This window comes from Biomphalaria glabrata, chromosome 12, assembly GCF_947242115.1.
Source record: "Biomphalaria glabrata chromosome 12, xgBioGlab47.1, whole genome shotgun sequence".
NCBI lineage: Eukaryota > Metazoa > Mollusca > Gastropoda > Planorbidae > Biomphalaria > Biomphalaria glabrata.
Window position 1 is genome coordinate 2,135,380 of NC_074722.1, and position 19,151 is coordinate 2,154,530.

The 19,151-nt window shown below is 39.4% G+C and overlaps 1 protein-coding gene across 4 annotated transcripts in view; it reads right to left on the reverse strand.

Annotated features, from left to right (window-relative positions):
• Window positions 1-19,151, reverse strand: part of LOC106079466 (nitric oxide synthase-like) — a 229,719-nt gene that overhangs the window by 164,384 nt on the left and 46,184 nt on the right. Inside the window, exon 2 of one of the 4 annotated variants that reach the window (XM_056005596.1) lies at window positions 5,496-5,574. The exons of the other annotated variants lie outside the window; for them this stretch is intronic. The gene's annotated coding sequence lies outside the window, so the exon portion shown is untranslated. The remainder of the gene's footprint in view (window positions 1-5,495; window positions 5,575-19,151) is intronic. 4 annotated transcript variants of the gene reach the window in all.

Sequence of the window (19,151 nt, forward strand, 5' to 3'; positions counted from 1 at the left end):
GGTTTAACTACAGAGAGTCATCTAGTTAACACTCAATCTCCTCTATCCCCCCCTCCCATCCGCCCCCTTCCCCCTCATCCGCCCTACAAACCTTTTTGGTTCAGTACAAAATGAAAACAATTCTCGCTTAACAATCTGTATACGTCCGTCTGTCACGTGATAGTTCGTCTGTTTCCAAAAAGGGAGGGGGGGGGGAGAGAAGGTTTGCAGTTTATGTTACATGTCAGTACAAGCTAGTAGTATCAATCTTCCGCGATTTCTGCCCGAGGGCCTGATGTCAAACGTGATGGCAATGGGACCGATACAATAGTAACACTTTAATTACTGACTGGGAGCGCTGCCGATGACCCGAGGGTCGATTCCGTCCCACCGGAAGAGAAGTTTAAGAAATAAAAAAAAAAGTATACTATAAAACTGTACTTATATAGTAATTATACTATGCAAACGAGCGGAGGTTAACTGCCCTAGTAGGACTTCGAATCATTTGGTGTAACAGTAAAATACATGATAAAAATAGTACGGCTCGTCTTCAAGTCTGAAGATTAAGGAGGATTTTAGAGGCTACGCAGTCCTAGCTGTGACCTACATATTTTGCCACAGTCCACGCAGACTTAACCGTTGTCTTCCGGTGGTCGGTTCAAGTTCTTTTTTCGACGTCTACACATGTCATCAGTTTTGAGGAAAATACATTTAACAAAGGTTATGTCATCTAAATGTCATGTCTTTTGAATGGCATGTCATCTTATTGAGAAACGTCATCTGGACAACTGATTCCGCCAAAATCTATTCCGTGGCAGAGTTGTAAAGAAAATAGTACAGTTCCCCTTTCAGACCTTGTGATCTATGGGGCAGATGATGTAAAGGTCATCCATCAATGATAAATTGACTGTTTGAGTATTTTGTGTATTGATTCATGTTTTGTTAGGTACAATAAATAATTGTCTAAAGTATCAACTTGATCGGAGAAATAGCGTTATTATTGTTATTTTTTTATGTTATCATTTAAAAGGACTAAACCCAACACATTTTTATCTTTGAATACTGAAGTATTAGTATCCTTTGTTGCTTGGTGGTACGGTTTGCGCGCTGTACTGTCGTTTGGATTTATCGATGGTCCCGGGTTTAAACCCTGCCCGCTCCCATCCCCCGTCGTCCTGCGGGAGGTTTGGACTAGGAAGTAAACTGTCTTCAACTCTGAAGGAACATCCGAAACATGTAAACCATTTTAAAAACATTTTTTAAACAAAATAATGAATTACCAGTAATTAATTGTCTAATTGGTTACTTTAAAAAATTGATTCGTGTCTTGTCTATGTCAAGAAAAAATAGTTCAATTTGATCCGAGAATGGGTGTGGGAGAAATAACGTGTACACACTTTTTACCAGACAAACAGATAGAGTTGATATAAGCTTTGTAATAGCATTGAAAATGGCTCTTCTAGTCTTATACGTTTCAGCCTTTCCTTCAAAACTGAAGATCATTTTACAAGACCTGCTGGATGGCAGGAGGTGGCAGCGGATGATAGCGGGCAGTATTCAAACTCGAGACCATCAAGGCGACGGTTTTATGCGCATACCAAACGACCACGGAGCCATTCTGGTACTTGCCATGTCTAACCGCTGGTGTGACTGACTGTCCACCCCAGGTCTACAAAGTGACAACACCCTAGTTCTATAATTCATATAATGGCCCAGCTTGACGTAAACACTGCTGTCGATAGACATGTGTAATTGATAATAATAGACCCACCTTATGTGCCAACTGCCAACACAGGCCGCGGAAAAGTAATAAATAAATAACCTCCCGTCACGCATGATTCAATTCTCATCGCCCGCCACGAGTTCTTGTTTAACGGATTTTTATTTTTCCCCCTTTTCGGTCCTTCGACGCGGTCTTTTGTGCTCCCTGGGTAGAGCCCGATAATCAATTTTGAAAACATCGAGTATTGTCTTGGGAATAGCCGATGTGTTAAAATACTTTCCTTCTGGCTCGATTCTCTTTCTTACAGATGATCAAAGGGCGCTTAACTCTGTCTAACATTACGTCATCAAGACTTAATGAAGATTTTATAATAAAGGGGCTTTTATGTTTGGAATGAGGGTCTGATTTTTTAAACAGCGCCCCTGTTGCACACGCCACATGTCAAATAGAGAAAAATATTATTTTAAAGCGCGCTTTTATAAGTATGGGATTGTGGACAGATCACTTATCTTATCTTATATAATACAGACGTTACTTCAAAAAAAGAAGATGATTACGTCCTACGCGTCATGCATTCAGTCATGCATATTAACCAATGACTTAAATTCTGCCAAGTCACCGGTTTTCCTGGCTAGCTCAGTCAACCCATTCCATGCTCTAATAGCACTAGGGAAGACGGAGTATTTGTACAAATTTGTCCTAGCATGTGGGATGAGGAATGTGCCTTTATCTATGTGTTAGTATCAACTGCCTTTTAAGACGTTATTTGACGTTTACATGAGACGTCCACGACTAAGACAAGGAATTATAAGCTGACGACTTGACCCTAGCCACATACAACGGAATTGATCGGCTCAACCTTAATCTAGAAAGTTATTTTTATTTGAGATAGATTCATGGACATAAATAAATACAGACTGGCCGATATAAGAGTTGTATGAAACGAAAATGTGTGACTTGCAATTGACCTCATTCACCAATCGTAAACAAACAACATTTAACCACGTGGTTCTATATATCTTCTCTACAAACTTATGGAACCCATAAAGGCTGTCACGTGATACGTATTTTTCATTGTTTTATCAATATTATGACGTGGCTAAATGTGTTTATTTACGATTGGTGAATGAGGTCCATTTTGTGTACTTTATTATACAGCAGTGTAGCTTTGTTTAATCTCGAAGACTGAAGTGTCACTGAAGATCGTGCAACTTTTCAGAATTCGGAAATCCGAATACAATAGAAATACGTGTTTTCAAGTTACATGAAGTTACTTCCTTCGGCCAGTCTATATTTAGTGATGTCTATGGATAATGGAATGATAACTCTTCCTTACTAAAAGTTTGCACATGAGCTGAGTTTATGTCCATCTTGGACAAAGTTTAGGAAAAATGGATTTTCGATGAAATTGTTTTGAATTTCGTATAATGAAGACAACATGCTTTTATAAAGTGAAATATCAAATTTACCAGTGAAATATCAAATTTACCAGTGAAATATCAAATTTACCAGTGAAATATCAAATTTACCAGTGAAATGTTAAATTAACCAGTGAAACGTCAAGTTAACCAGTTAGTTTTTGTTTTCTACTGACGGACATACTTTCAATAACGAAGATTAGTTCAGACCTCCTGCCGGACGACAAAGGATGGAAGTGGGCAGGACTTGAACTTTAGACCCTCGTGATGACTCAGGATCCCCTACCACACAACCAGGCAGTCAGTGATTCAGGTTTTATAAAAAAAAAAATAGATCAGAGTTTGATCTGAAGAAGAGATTCGGGATTGTTTTATTAATCTTATCTTATCTTATCTAATACAGACGTTGCTTAAAACAAGAAGATGGTTACGTCCTACGCGTCATGCATCTAGTCATGCATTTTAACCTTTGACTTAAATTCTGCCAAGTCACTGGTCTTCCCGGCTGGCCCAGGTTTACGCTCAAACACATAGCTAGCAACTTTATAAAGGGTCCTTTAAGTTGTCAGACAACGTACAGGCCTCCAAGACAAACAAGGTTTTCAATTATTTTTTTTAATTGTGTTTTGAAAAAATACCTTTTTATGACCAAATATTGTCACACAAATACTTTATTTCGATTCGCTTTGTATATCTGTTTTTTTAAACAACCCCGTATGCTATTTTTGATCTGTCGGAGACTTCGACTCTCGCGATTTCTGATGCAATTCCCCGTGCTGGTTGCAATCCACTGTGTTAGTCACAGCGTGTCAATGTCGATTAACAAACATGGCCTAGTTTTCAGTCAAAACACCTATCGTTATTTATTAAGTATATCTCAGTTAGCAGTGTATGGGTTAAATCATTACAACATTATCCGGTAGCTAAAAACGTAACAGATATTTAAGTTGGTATCGCTAGAGCTACAGTCTATCTCTCTCTATAGCAGCGGTTCTCAACCTTTTAGGCTCGGCGACCCCTTTTTACACCCCCCCCCCCGCCCACTCTGCCGCGACCCCCCCCCCCAACCGCATACACACACAGCAATAGAAGAATGGACAAAAACAATTCATTTTTTTCGATGGTCTTAGGCGACCCCTGGCAAATTCGACTCACAAAGGGGTCGCGACCCACAGGTTGGGAACCCCTGCTCTATAGTGTTGGTAGTTTGGAAGAAAAGTTCTCCTTTTTTTTGTGTTACTCAAACGTTTTACGCCAGGGCATTCTCAGACAATGAAACGCATCTCCTAAGGGTGAAGCGTCGTGCTGAAAAAAGGGGGTGCCTCTGCCAACTATATTCCAGTTGTATCAGGACATCGCGCTACCTTAAAGGAGAAAGCGTCCAAAAGTTTAAAAAAGGGCTTTTCTAAGGCCCTCTGAACATTTTAAAGTCTTTTTAATAATAATAATAATAATCTTTATTGTCCGTATGGAAATTTTCAAAGTCATTTTGCGAATAAGACAAAAGCCAGTCTTAGAATGCCGTTGACCTTATAAATGTACCTGAACATGTGAATACTGCACATTAAATAGATCTCACTTTAGCTTCAATGAGCGTTAGTGGAGACAAATGGAACAAACAACAGGGGCCTGAACTCATGAGATCAACACACCGTACAAGTGAATTGGACGCCTGCACCGATCGATAGCTAATCTACCCCGTTTTTGGTATCTCTTCTGTCATGGATTGATACCAATTTACCCTTAAGGCCATTTAGAGTGTGTGTTTGTGTGTGTGTGTGTGTGTGTGAATATATGCCGGCGCCACACAGTGGACTGTGTTAATGACCAGTGGCAGTTATGGGCTCGACTGGACGACACACCTCCAGGCTTCAAAGCCAAGAAAACAGGTGAAATGAAGTCAAATGAATTCTGGGGGTCATTATTACCTTATTCACACATGGTCAGTTTGAAAAATAAATTAGTTTGTAAAAAAAAAAGTTTCTGAAACATGTTTGACACTAATCTCTCTGTAAGACCCGTTACGTTTCTGTAAGATAAGACGCGAAACATATCCTTAGAAATGTTAGTGGACAGGTCTGTCTATATAACTAGGGCTTAGACTGTTAGTGGACAGGTATGTCTATAAAGCTAGGACAAATTTGTACAAATACTCCTTCTTCCCTGGTGCCATTAGAGCATGGAATGGGTTGCCTGAGCTAGCCAGGAAAACCAGTGACTTGGCAGAATTTAGGTCATTGGTTAATATGTAATACTAAATGCATGACGCGTAGGACGTAATCATCTTCTTTTTTGAAGTAACTTCTGTATTATATAAGATATCGTCAGAATGTGTCCATCTTAGTTTATAGTACAACTCACTAGTAGTAACTCACTACGTTTGTCCGTCTGTCTGGGTGGAATCCTTTTCAGGCTATTTGTCCCACTTCTCCAATCAAGTTGAAACTTGAATTTCTATAAATCAAAAAAGAACATAAAACTAAAATGTTATTTAACCATGATTAGGCCAATAATAGAATATGCATCCTCCGTTTGTGACCCCTCATTTCAAGAAAACATTAAGAAACTGAAACAGACACAAAATAGAGCAGTAAGATTCATAACAAACGAATATTCATATTTGACTAGAGTAACACCTTTAGTAAAATCACTAAATTTAGAAAGCCTTCAGGACAGAAGACTCAATACATAAAACACTGAACCACAATCTTCAAATACAAAACAAAATTTAATCAAAATACTGTGAAGTCCACCTGCCGTTTGTTCCCCGAAAATTTGGTTACATTAACATTGTTATACTCAATACTGAGGACGACAAGCAGTGCCATAAAGACTTGAAATTATTTGTTACTATCAAAGCCAAAAGCCCAGCGCCACACTACCATGAGTTCTACAAGATCAATACTGCTGTTATTCTGACAGATCTTGAAATGAGAGATTTCATCAGTTTTAGCAAAGATAAAAAGATAAATGCTGCCCTTCTGACCATTGACCAAGAAAAGGCTTTCGTCCGAGTTGACCATTCTTTTGTGTCCCAGGTGTTGGACAAGAGTACAATTGATTCAAATTTACTGGGGGGTTTTATTAGGCTAGTTTACACGGGATAAACAGGTAACTAGTTAATGAATCGCTCCCTTAGTTCGAGTATTTCTTTGAAAGGGACAGTACGGCAGGGATGCCATTTGACACTATTTTCTTATACGCTTTGTTTGGAACCTCTACTGAAATCTGGAATGAAATGTGGGAAGCGTGGTCAAGAGGCCAAGTGCGCTTGAACTTGGCTTGTCTTGGCTACCTAGAAGGGGGCTCGAGGTTCGACACCCGACTCGGGCAGAGTTGTGTTTACTGAGCGCCTAAAGGCAGCACGGAAAACCAACTCCTAGATACCCCATCCCCCCCACCGGTCCACAAATGAGTTTGGACCAAAGCGCTCTGAGCATGCCATAAGCATGAAAGTAGCGCTATATAAAAGCTATAATTTTTTAAAAAATCTATTAGAGTAGACAGTTCAATTATAGGTAGTAATATTCAGGGCCCAATATCTGTTGTTACATTAAAAACTTACGCAGATGATACAACGTTCATGTTACTACAGCGCCTAGAGCCTACATTTTGTTTGTTAACAGCGCTTAATAAATACATTTATTCTTCTTCTTCTTCTTCTTCTTTTTAAATACTTATTTAAATTCCTTTATTTATTTAGTAGCAACAGCTGAAGAAGCAGGGGCAGTAACCCCCCACCACATAGCGGACAGTGCATTTACGGAAACCTTTTCTAAATCGTCCAAATACAACTTTGAGATGTCTCATCCTGCATGTGCCTGTAGTTTCTCACATTTGAGCTTTCTTTGACCAATTGTAATGCCTTAAGCGAGGACTTAGGGTATGTTTTCTTCTGAATGTGAAGGGCTCTCTGTCCACACCTATGGCAAAAGGGGTGGGTTTTGTTCTGCGGTTTACCAATACTAAGTATCCTTGGTCAGTTTGTTCGTCCGGAAGGACTAACTTTTATTCAAACAAACTGTTATATCATCACTAATAACATGCAAATCAAAATTTACTTAGTTTGGAAAAAATGGTTTTATTTTTGGTTTAACTAATCTGATTTTTTTTTTGGACTGAATAAAATCTGCTGGATAGATTATCAATTTATCTCTGACTTGGGCTTCAGCCTTAATAAAGTGTTATTCATTTTAGATGCTCTTTAAAGCGTTTCATTTTTTTCGTTTCAACATCTCGGAAACCAGGAGGGTAGGTAACTAGAACTAAAACAGTGTATTCAATTTATATTGTTGCATAGCAACCTATCCCATTTTGGGATGAAAAAAAAAAAAAAAAAGTAAAAGTTTGCCAGTTTGTCACTTGGTGAGATTGTCACATTCTAGGATATGAAATCAGTCGAAGCGAAGCTTACGGCGCATTCATAGATTCGCCTTACTTGACGAAGAAAATCTGGCCTTTTTCCTTTACTGAACGACATTACAAGGGTAATTACTCATGCCGATTATCTTTGAACGTCTGCTACGGCTGCTATGACGTATTAGAATAGTGCTTTCTGGGATATTCTTTCTGCAGAACTGTACAAATGGAATATATTTTTAAAGTTCTTAATTATCTAATGAATCTATTAGGTTTTGTTAATGTAAAGACTAATCAAATCTAATTATTTCACATTTTGAAAAGTAAAATTGAAGGACATTAGATTCGGGAAATTGCAAAATGCATTCATATCATTACCATGCTCGATTATTTGGGGGATCGATGCTTACTAGGTCCTAAGGCTATCGATGTTAGGCACTACAATGGCTAATTATGATGTCGGTTGGCCAATGGCTAGCTATGATGTAGGGCGGCTAATGGTCAACTATGATGTCGGTCGGCCAATGGTCAACTATGATGTCAGGTGGCCAATGGCTTACTATGATGTCGGGCGGCCAATGGCTAACTATGATGTCAGGTGGCCAATGGCTAACTATGATGTCAGGTGGCCAATGGCTAACTATGATGTCAGGTGGCCAATGGCTAACTATGATGTCAGGTGGCCAATGGCTAACTATGATGTCAGGTGGCCAATGGCTAATGAGGCGACCAATGGCCAACTATGATGTCAGGTGGCCAATGGCTAACTATGATGTCGGTCGGCCAATGGCTAACTATGATGTCAGGTGGCCAATGGCTAATGAGGATGTCAGGTGGCTAATAGCTAACTATGATATTGGGTAGCCTACATAACGACCAGCTATTTTTATTTCCCCTAAAAGCCAATAGAAGAAATGGCAGGTCAACAGAACATTTAAACAAATAGAAGGTACATAATCAAGACGGCTGCGAACATCTAGTACCAAACTAAAATAAAAATTCTGGGATTTGAGCCTAACATCCTCGAGTCAGGAGCCTAGCACTTTACTAATCTGCCAGTAAGCTTAGCCATAGTTTAAAAGCTATTCTATTCATAGAAAAAGGTCGCCTACATTTAGCAAGTTACATTCCAACAAAACGTGCAGCTATACAATGAAGATTTACCCAGTGTCTGAGAAGTGAACCGTCTATATTAAGCAAGAGGATGTGGGAGACGAGAGGACAGAAAAATATAGAGGTGCAGATCTTAGAGAGGAAGTGGAGATGGATTGGTCACACCCTTAGAAAAGATACCAGCAACAGAGCTAGGCAGGCCTTAGAGTGGAACCCCCCAGGGAACAAGACGTAGAGGAAGACCAAAAAGAACGTGGCGACGCAGTGTACTAGAAGAAGCCGAGAGGACAGGGAAGAGCTGGGAAGCCATTAAAAAACTAGCAAGAGACCATAGAGAGTGGCGTGTTTTTTTACTGAGGGCCTATGTTCCACGAGGAACTCAAAGGAAAGATGATGATGATGATGATATCGAATTGCAACTCAAGTAACCGATGTTTTGGGGGGCTGTGTGTGCAAGCAACGCAACTTCCTAGTACGCTTTGGTTATAACAAACGGTTGAAATAGTTGGTCTTCACGAGACCTACTTGGTTTACTAACAGTAAAAAAAAAAAAAAAATCTCCCCTTTCAGATCCTGCTATGGAGCAGATGATGTTAAGGTCATCTATTTCTTTGGCCCACGGTTAACGAGGGTGTCATGTGACCAGCACAACGACCAACAGCCTTTACTTTTCCGCAACTAAAGTCAGGTAGCCTACCTTTTAGAGTTGGGTTGACGCCCTAAGAATCGCACAATTCAAAATCAAAGTCTTCACTGAGATTCGAACCAGGGACCTCAGGTTCGCCAGCCAAGTTCTTAAAATCTCATCCACCGCCCCCCACCCCCAGTAACTACTTTTTTTTTAAAAAAAGAGTCCCTATTCTATCGGCAGTGCCGGCGTAAGGTAATTGGAGGCCGCAGGCGAAGCGAATTGGTTGACCACGAATGAACAATAAAAATAAATAATTAATATACGCAAATGAATTAAAAGCCTTCCCTTATTTATATCTAAATCAACAAATAATTTGCATTCATACAGCGCACTTTCCGGAGCGTCCAATCAGCGTAAGGTTCTTAAAAATATTCGTACAGATTTCATAAGCGCCATTAGCACGAATGTGTTTCGTGGACGATTCTATGAGTCCTGTTCGAGGCATCCTCCAATCGGAGGCCCTAGGCGGCTGCCTAGTTTGCCTATCCCTAAGGCCGGCCCTGCTATCGGGATTTGAGACAGTGTTTCTTGAGAAACCAAGCGATTAATGCCCTTAGCCGCATAGTCCACAACTGTTTTCAAAACGACCTGATGAAGTAATGTAAAAGAAGATGAATACAGTTTTTTTTTGTTACATAAACTCACACATTACATCCCATGCGAGCGTACATTTCAAAAGCATCAACAACAATGACCGAGACTCGACCAATAATCAATAACAGATCAGTAGTGTCATTAACAAATTTCGTATGAGAGAAATGGAGATATTTTTAACCTTTTTTTATTCGTTACTGTATTTAGAAAATATTTCACAAAGCATAGCCAAGAACACGATACCCAAACACTTTAATGGTTCTCCAAAAGTGCAAGACATTCAACTGGTCCATGCGCGACATTAATAAACATTTCTGATTTTTATATTTTAGGATTTAAATAATTATTTGCAGTAATTATACACTGCAACAAAAAAGGTTAATGCACAGTCATTTTGAGCTTAATGAAACACTTTAAAAAATGGTTTATAATTGTCTGCATAAAACACAAGTTGTCCTACACGAGTTCAGAGAAAAAAGATGTATATAGACAGCCATAGATATAGGTAAAGAACTGTTCGGGAAGAAAGTGGTATAAAAAAAACTGTAGTCATCTGTCTGTCTATGCAAAACATTTTAAATTTGCAGTTCTGGTCAAACAACTGAAATGTATTCAGTAATCAGCACCCCATTTCTTTAGATATCGTACACGTACTCATTCTTAATCTTCGGAATCGAATACGTTGCCGTTAAGTCAGTTATGAGTAAGTTTTTGTGTTAAACCAGAAGAAAGTATGAAATTCGATTACATGACTGGATTACATGGCATCGATATACGCCATAGAATGAAAGAGGGACATTTATTCACACTATAAGGAGTATAAGCCAATGTCAGGAGGGCGAGAAAGCGGCTTCAAAAAAGCATGCCCATGTTTGTTCGACCTTCAGAATTGAAGATTATATTGAAGATTATATTGAAGATTATATTGAAGATTATATTGAAGATTATTTTGAAGATTATATTGAAGATTATATTGAAGATTACATTGAAGATTATATTGAAGATTATATTGAAGATTATATTGAAGATTACATTGAAGATTATATTAAAGATTATATTGAAGATTATATTGAAGATTATAATAATTATTATTATAGCTTTTATAGAGCACTACTTCCATGCTTATAGCATGCTCAGAGCGGTATGGTCCAATCTCATTTGTGGACCAGTGGGGGCGGGGGTATCTGGGAGAAGGTTTTCCGTGCTGCCTTTAGGCGCACAGAAAACACAACTCTGCTCGAACCTCGAACCACCTACATAGGTAGCTAAGACAAGCCAAGTTCAAGCGTACTTAGACTCTCGACCACGCTTCCCACAATTATAAGATTATATTGAAGATGGTTTTTTTTCATCCTGAATGAAACATACCGATGGAGGGAGAGAGATGGCGGTGGCCAGAGTTCGAACCTTGGAGTGCATACCTCACGATCAGGCGGTACTCACTGGGACGGACGTCTGGTAAAACTTTAGTACAATAGCGGCCATACTTCGGACCAGGGCCGGCCCTAACAGTTGCGGATCGCGCGGGGCCCAGTCGGTGTAGGGATAAGGATAATAAGTGAAAATTAAAATTTTGTATTAGAAAATAATTTCTTCTTTACTAATTTCAAAAACTCGATTAAAAAAAAATATCGCTTTCATTCCTTTAAAGAGATCGAGATAGATTTAAATCTATATTTATATGCCAATGATTCTTATAGTAAAAAAAAAGTAATTAAACCTCTAGGTTAAAATTCGCCCTTGTCACAGATTTCCTATTCTATTTATAATTATAACTCGATACGATACGTCTCTAGGTGTCCCTGGTTCAGTTCTAGTTAACGAAATAATACAATGAAACCACTAGATCAAACACATAAACTTTCATCAGCTTTACTGCATATCACACACAAGCTGGACTCTCTCTGACAAACCTCTGACAACAAAACACACTTCCGGTCATTCGCGCAGAATGTAAAAATAGATTATACGTACACACATTCATCCGTGACAGTCCTATTATTACAATTTTCAATATTGAATGACAACCCAAAACGACGATTTTGTCTATTTTTCCTGGAGATTTTCATGAGTTTTCAGGAGATTTCAAAGTAGCGCGGGACCTATAAACGTGCGGGGCCCACTGCGACCGCATAGGTCGCAGTGGGGTAAGGTCAGCCATGCTTGGGACAAGGGGCTTGACCTATGGAGGCGGATTAGACCAGACCGAAAGGGTGCATGGTGGCAGCTTAAGCGTCAGGAACAGACAGCCCTAGGCCAGTTCCGTGTTGGCCACTGCCCAGTAGCATGTTTGCTACTAAAGAGGTTTCTGATACGGTAAACTTCAGAATAGTGTGACTACTTCAAGCACTCGTTTACAAATAGAGATCTACCATGTAACTACAAGCGTAATGAATCAAGCCAGCTTGGACATGTTCGCCGCATGGAGGACAAGCGCATCCCGAAAGTCATTCTATATGGACAACTCGCGACTGGCACAAGAAAAACTGGTCGCCCCCACCTCCGTTACATAGATGTAATAAAACGTGACCTCAAATTAGTGAACATCAAAACTGACAATTGGGAAGACATAGCTCTAGACCGCAACAGATGGAGAGCGACAGTGACCAAGAAAGCTATGGACAGTGAAAGTGCATGGGTCTCAGCTCAGGAAGAAAAACGTACAATCCGAAAAACGGCCAGCTCCTCTACCACCGAAGCAAAAGCCACCTTAACCTGCGCTATCTGTGGACGGGAGTGTCTCTCCAAAATAGGGCTCCACAGCCACAAGTGTGCTCTGAGATGACCCATAGTCGTTCTATGACTGAAAGAGGCCAAATGAATGAATCAGATCTCCCTGAGAACAAGGTTTGGCGAGATGTTAGACGATGTCAAATGAAAATACATATAAATTCAAGGACTACGCCTTTCACGTCTGCAGTTTCTTTTCTCTTCATCCCAGCATACTTCCTCCACATGATTTAAGCCCCGCCTCTTGATTTATAAACTATTTATAGACTATTACATCATTTCCGGAACACGCATTCATAAAAATATATTGGTTTTTGGACAAACAAAGCTGGAGCACTGCTTTTAAGTAAATTTTTTTCTTGTATTCAAATGTATAAGTTTACCTAATTAAAAAATATTAGACATAAAAGTGATATTTGTTTAGGGAGGGGCTAGAGCAGAAGTTGGCAGGGTCAAGGTCGTGTATTACGTCAGAGCTTACATCAATTTACTTAAATTGTTCACATCACTAAATATGGAACTTCAAGGGATTAAAAAAACAAAAAAACAAAAAAAAAATCCAAGAGAAGCCCCTTATGTGGGCCTCAAAGCCTGAGAAAAATTCGAACTCATTAATTAACGAACTGCTTAGAAAGCACGCGCCGGAATAATTTATTCACCAAAACTGAACTCTGCATTGCCCAACTCTCCACCTTCTTTTCTCTCTCTCTCTCTCTCTCTCTCTCTCTCCCTTTCTCACTCTTCCACTTCCTGTGTTCCAGCTGCCCCTTCCTTTAAGTTAAAACCGTATTACACAAACCATTGTGTTTAAAAGCTTTTATAATAATCAGAGGGCGGTACTGCTGCAGACCTGCCACATCACCAGAAAATTCCTTAGTGGAAACTGTTTAAGGGACTACGATGAATTGTGTTTCTCTTCTCTTATCTTATATAATATTGTTACGATTCTCTCTCCTACTCAGGCGTTCTGTAAACACTGCTAAACACAACACAACACATCAAGAACTTGACAACAAGGCTCCAAATAATCTGGTACTTTAATAAGGGTCAAATAAAACAGCCAATATGACAGAATTGGCAACACAATCAACTTATCTTATCTTATCTTATAAAATACAGACGTTACTTCAAAAAAAAAAGATGATTACGTCCTACGCGTCATGCATTTAGTCATACATATTAACCGATGACTTAAATTCTTCCAAGTCACTGGTTTTCCTGGCTAGCTCAGGCAATGCATTCCATGCTCTAATAGCACTAGGGAAGAAGGAGCATTTGTACCAGTTTGTCCTAGCATATGGGACGAGGAATGTGCCTTTACCTTTGTGTCTTTCTGAGTAGTTTATTAAATTTTGTTTTTGTTGCTCTTTAACGAAACTCGAACCTGGCAGCGCCAGAGAATGAATACTTGTTCGTTTCTGACATAATAATAATAATAATAATAATAATAATAATAATAATAATAATAATAATAATGACGTGATAAGAAGGGAAGTAGGTCATGAGCTTCATATACAAGAGCTCATCTCAGATATAAACGACACGCCCACACAGCCGACCAACGAAGACATTAGTAGAACACCCAACCAACAAGAGAATGACCCAACATCGGCAATAAGCAATGAGCTACACTCAAAATTTTCTAATCTTTTAGACCGTTATAAAAACACCAATCTTAACTCTAGGCCTCGTATCCCCAAGCTAAACGTCAAGAAAGAGACAAACACATATATTAATGAAATAAATAAAGTCTTAGCCAACCATTTTGAAACACCAAGAAACTTGTTTGAGACACACCTCGCTATATACTGCGCCGCTGTGGCTGTCACGGAGCTCTCTGGGCAAAAGACCTTCGAGCTAGGCCCAATTAATCAAAGACCAAAACAACATGTGCCAGCATGGAAAAGGCGCCTTGAAGACAATATAAATCAACTGAGGAGCCAAATGGATACAATTGGACAATATCTGGGAAACAACCATTCCGCGAAAATACTTAACAAAATGAAGACAATACTAAGAACAACTGGAATCAAATTGACGGACTGTGATAGCCACGCACGACTCTTATGTTTGAAAGATACTCTGAGACAGAAAGCTAAACTAAAGGGAGCTAGGTTAAAGCGCTACAACGAAACCACCAAAAGAAAGGAGCATAACGCTTTATTTCAGCACATGAGAAAACAGTTCTTCCGTAAACTAGCTGATAATGGTGCTGACAAAATTCAAACCATTGATAGCACTAAACACGGCTCCTTTACCGACTACTGGGCGGCGCTTTGGTCCGACCCGCTACATTACAATGTGCAGGCTGACTGGATCGAGGAAATCCAAACTAAAAACAACCTAATACCAGAAATGCCTGATGAGGATTTCACAGCTGAGGAAGTCTCCGCAGCTATTTCAAAAACCCACAACTGGACTGCTCCTGGACCGGACAATATACACAACTTTTGGCTGAAAAAACTTACAGCCGTACATGCACCACTAACATCAAGTTTTAACGAGCTAATATCAGAACCGTCTTCAATGCTGTTAGAACTCACTGAAGGGAGAACATCTCTCCTCCCCAAAAAAGGGGATCCGAACCAACCATCAAACTATCGCCCTATCACTTGTCTGTCAGTGGTGTATAAACTATTAACTTCACTTTTAAAAAGTAAAATGTATAAATTTTGTTCTGCCCATAAGCTACTAGCAGATGAACAACAAGGTTGCATTGAAGAGTCGATGGGCTGTAAAGTACAGCTAACTATAGATGGTATTATATTGCATCAAGCTAATAGAAGAAAGAGAAATTTACACATGTGTTACATCGACTACAAAAAAGCTTTCGATTCAGTTCCGCATGATTGGCTATTAAAAACCCTGGACATCCATAGAATCAACCCAAGAATAAAACAACTATTGAAAGTCTGTATGGATAATTGGAAGATAAACCTGCACCTAAATCGTGATAAACTAGGTTCTGTGCACATAAGAAGAGGTATATACCAGGGTGACTCACTATCTCCACTCTGGTTCTGCCTAGCGATTAATCCTCTATCTACATTACTCCAAGACTCTACAAACGGTTTTAGGGTTGACACTAAATGTACAAAATGTGTGTCCCACTTATTATACATGGATGATCTAAAGCTATATGCAGAAACCGAGCAAAAATTACACACCTTAATCAAAACGGTAAAATGCTTTAGTGACGATATCTGTATGTCTTTTGGCCTGGACAAGTGTGGCATCATAAGCATTAAAAAGGGCAAGGCAACGAACACCAACATTGAATTTGAAGGCATCGAGGAATTGAACTCCGCCTCTATTTATAAATATCTTGGAATAAACCAGAATGCCAAGATAAACCATAAGAAATTAAAAGAGGACTTTCTTGGCAAATATAGGCAAAGAGTTAATAAAATCCTCAACACCAAACTGTCCGGCAGTAATCTCATCACTGCAATTAACAGCTGGGCCGTCCCTGTGCTCCTTTACACGTTCGGTGTGATCAAATGGACTGACACCGACCTACATGACATTGACAGACTCACTAGAAAATTACTAACCAAGTTTCGATGTCTACACCCCAAGTCCTCCACCATAAGGTTATACCTGCCCAGGAAGGATGAGGGTCGTGGATTGCAGAACATCTTCAAATTATGTAAGATGCAAGTTTTAAAAATACGATCAAAACTGCTCGCCTCCAGCAACAAATTAGTTTCCTTCCTACGGAAATACGACTCCGATGCAACCCCTCTGAACCTACACAATGCTGATGTCAATATCGGTTTGGACGACGTAGGGCATGAGATTCGCCAATGGGAAGAAAAATCTAACTCCACGGAAAATTTCCGGCTTCATTACATGGGGACAACATCGACAAGGCTGCTTCCTTAACATGGCTCAAAGCAGGACATCTCTACCCTGAAACAGAAGGCTTTGTCACAGCAATACAGGACAGAGTAATCAGGACAAAAAATTACGAGAAGCATATCCTGAAACTCAATGTTGTCGACAAATGCCGAAAATGTGGAAATGTGGGCGAGTCTATTGAACACATTATGGCAGGATGTCCAGCCCTATCAGAATCAGCCTACCTAGGTCGCCATAACCAAGTTGCAAAGTTAATACACCAACACCTGGCTTTGACGTACAAATTGATCGGTAAGGACACTCCCCCTTATTATAAATACTCTCCGCAAGAGGTTCTCGAGTCTACTGAACATCTGCTGTACTGGGATAGGCCTATTCTGACCGACAAAACGGTAGATTTCAATCGCCCGGATCTGCTGTTTATCGATAAAAAAGAAAAAACCGCTACCATTATCGATATCGCCGTACCACTGTCTCATAATTTAAGAAAAACTGAGATAGAAAAACAAAGAAAATATGGGAACCTGGGCTTGGAGATTAAGCGTCTATGGAAATTGTCCAAAATAACAATATACCCCATTGTTATATCAACCGAGGGGATAATAACAACTGACCTCACAGACACCTTCAAGGCCCTTAACATTCCTAGGAACATCTTCGTTGCCTGTCAGAGGGCGGTACTGCTGCAGACCTGCCACATCACCAGAAAATTCCTCAGTGGAAACTGTTAAAGGGACTACGATGAATTTTGTTTCTCTTTAGCGAAACTCGACCCTGGCAGCGCCAGAGAATGACTACTCGTTCATTTCTAACATAATAATAATAATAATAATAATAATAATAATAATAATAATCGATAAAAAAGAAAAGGCCGCTACCATTATTGACATCGCCGTACCACTATCTTATAATTTAAAAAAAAACAGACCTGGAAAAACAGCGAAAATATGGGAACCTTGGCTTGGAGATTTAGCGTTTATGGAAATTATCTAAAATAACAATATACCCCATTGTCATATCAACCGAGGGAATAATAACAACTGATACCTCACAGATACCTTCAAGGCCCTAGGCATTCCTAGGAACATTCTCATTGCCTGTCAGAGGGCGGTACTTCTGCAGACCTGCCACATCACCAGAAAATTCCTCGGTGGAAACTGTTAAAGGGACTACGATGAATTTTGTTTCCCTTTAACGAAACTCGACCCTGGCAGCGCCAGAGAATGACTACTCGCTCTTTTATAATAATAATGATACTATTGCCTAGGAAACTACATTGAATTTATTTATCTTTTAACGTATTTCGATTCTGGTAATACCAGAGGAAAGAAAAAAAAACTATTAGATCTAGGTCATATTTGATGATAATGATAACAATCACAGTATTATTTTGTTCATTATGGATCTTTGTACAGGTGAAGTTGGTAACATATCTAATATATAAATGTAAGGAGTATGTTTGTATGTATGTATGTATGTATGTATGTATGTATGTATGTATGTATGTATGAATGTATGTCCCGAATAGAAATCAAAACCGTTTGACCTGACCCTAGCCTCATGCTCAACTCTACCTACCGTCAGTGATGACGTAGATTCTCGTTCTCTCAAACGAGATGTTATTTGCTCTAACGGCTGCTATGGATTTGAATTTCGAAATAACACAATCCTACCATTACATTCCCTTTCCAGCACTCATCATGGATTGGACTCTCTCTTTGTTTATAGTAAGTTTATACCAGGGATAATAATAATAATAATAAGGCTTGTCTTCGAGTCCCAAGATTAGTGAGGAATACAGTATTCCCCGTGGCTGCGCAGCCCCAGCTGTGACCTACATATTTTGCCACATCCAGGGCAAGCATAACCATTGTCCGCAGGTGGTCGACTTAGATTTTCTTTTCGTCGTCTGCGTTTGTCCTCGGCAGCGGATTTTCTAAACCAGGGATAGTGGTCTAATAATAACCAGTTCTAATAATAACCAGTTCTAATAATAACCAGTTCTAATAATAACCAGCTCACAATATCGATGTAGATCTAGAATTCACAAACGCAGCTTCATTTCATTTTGAAATAACACGACTCTCAGACGTGTAATAATTGTACATTTGAGATTTCCGAGCCGGCGCTAACAATTCTTTACTTGTTGACAAAGTTTTTTTTTTAAAAAAGCAAGACTCGTATCCTATTGGCTGCGCCTGGCAATTGTCAATCACGTGACGAGCCTCGAATAAAGGTTACGGTAATATTACATTAAATCTTGCACATAGATTTCTGGACGCGCTCATAACAAAGTGTCATTGAAGCGTATTGAAAGGCCGCCACTGAGAGAGCCTGTAGATTTGTTTACCGAGTATAGCTTGATCTGTTTCAATTTCCGGACATAAATCTTCCTGGGCAATAGAGATGCTTGTTGTCTCGTCTTCCTGGAGCTGTGACAAGGGAAGCAACTGTGTTTATTTTTTTTATAACAGATTGTCGGACTTGCAAGAAATGTGTCTCGCGTTTAATATTTTTTTTTTTTTTTGCCTTTCATTCGGGGGCTGACTTGATGTCGTCAAATATAATTGATTTATTGAGCCCACGAGGAAGCGTTGAGTATATTTGATAATATTAATATTTTGGGTGAAGTGAATTGTCGTAATTGAATCAGATCAAAAAGAGTTTGGTCTGAAGTGAATTT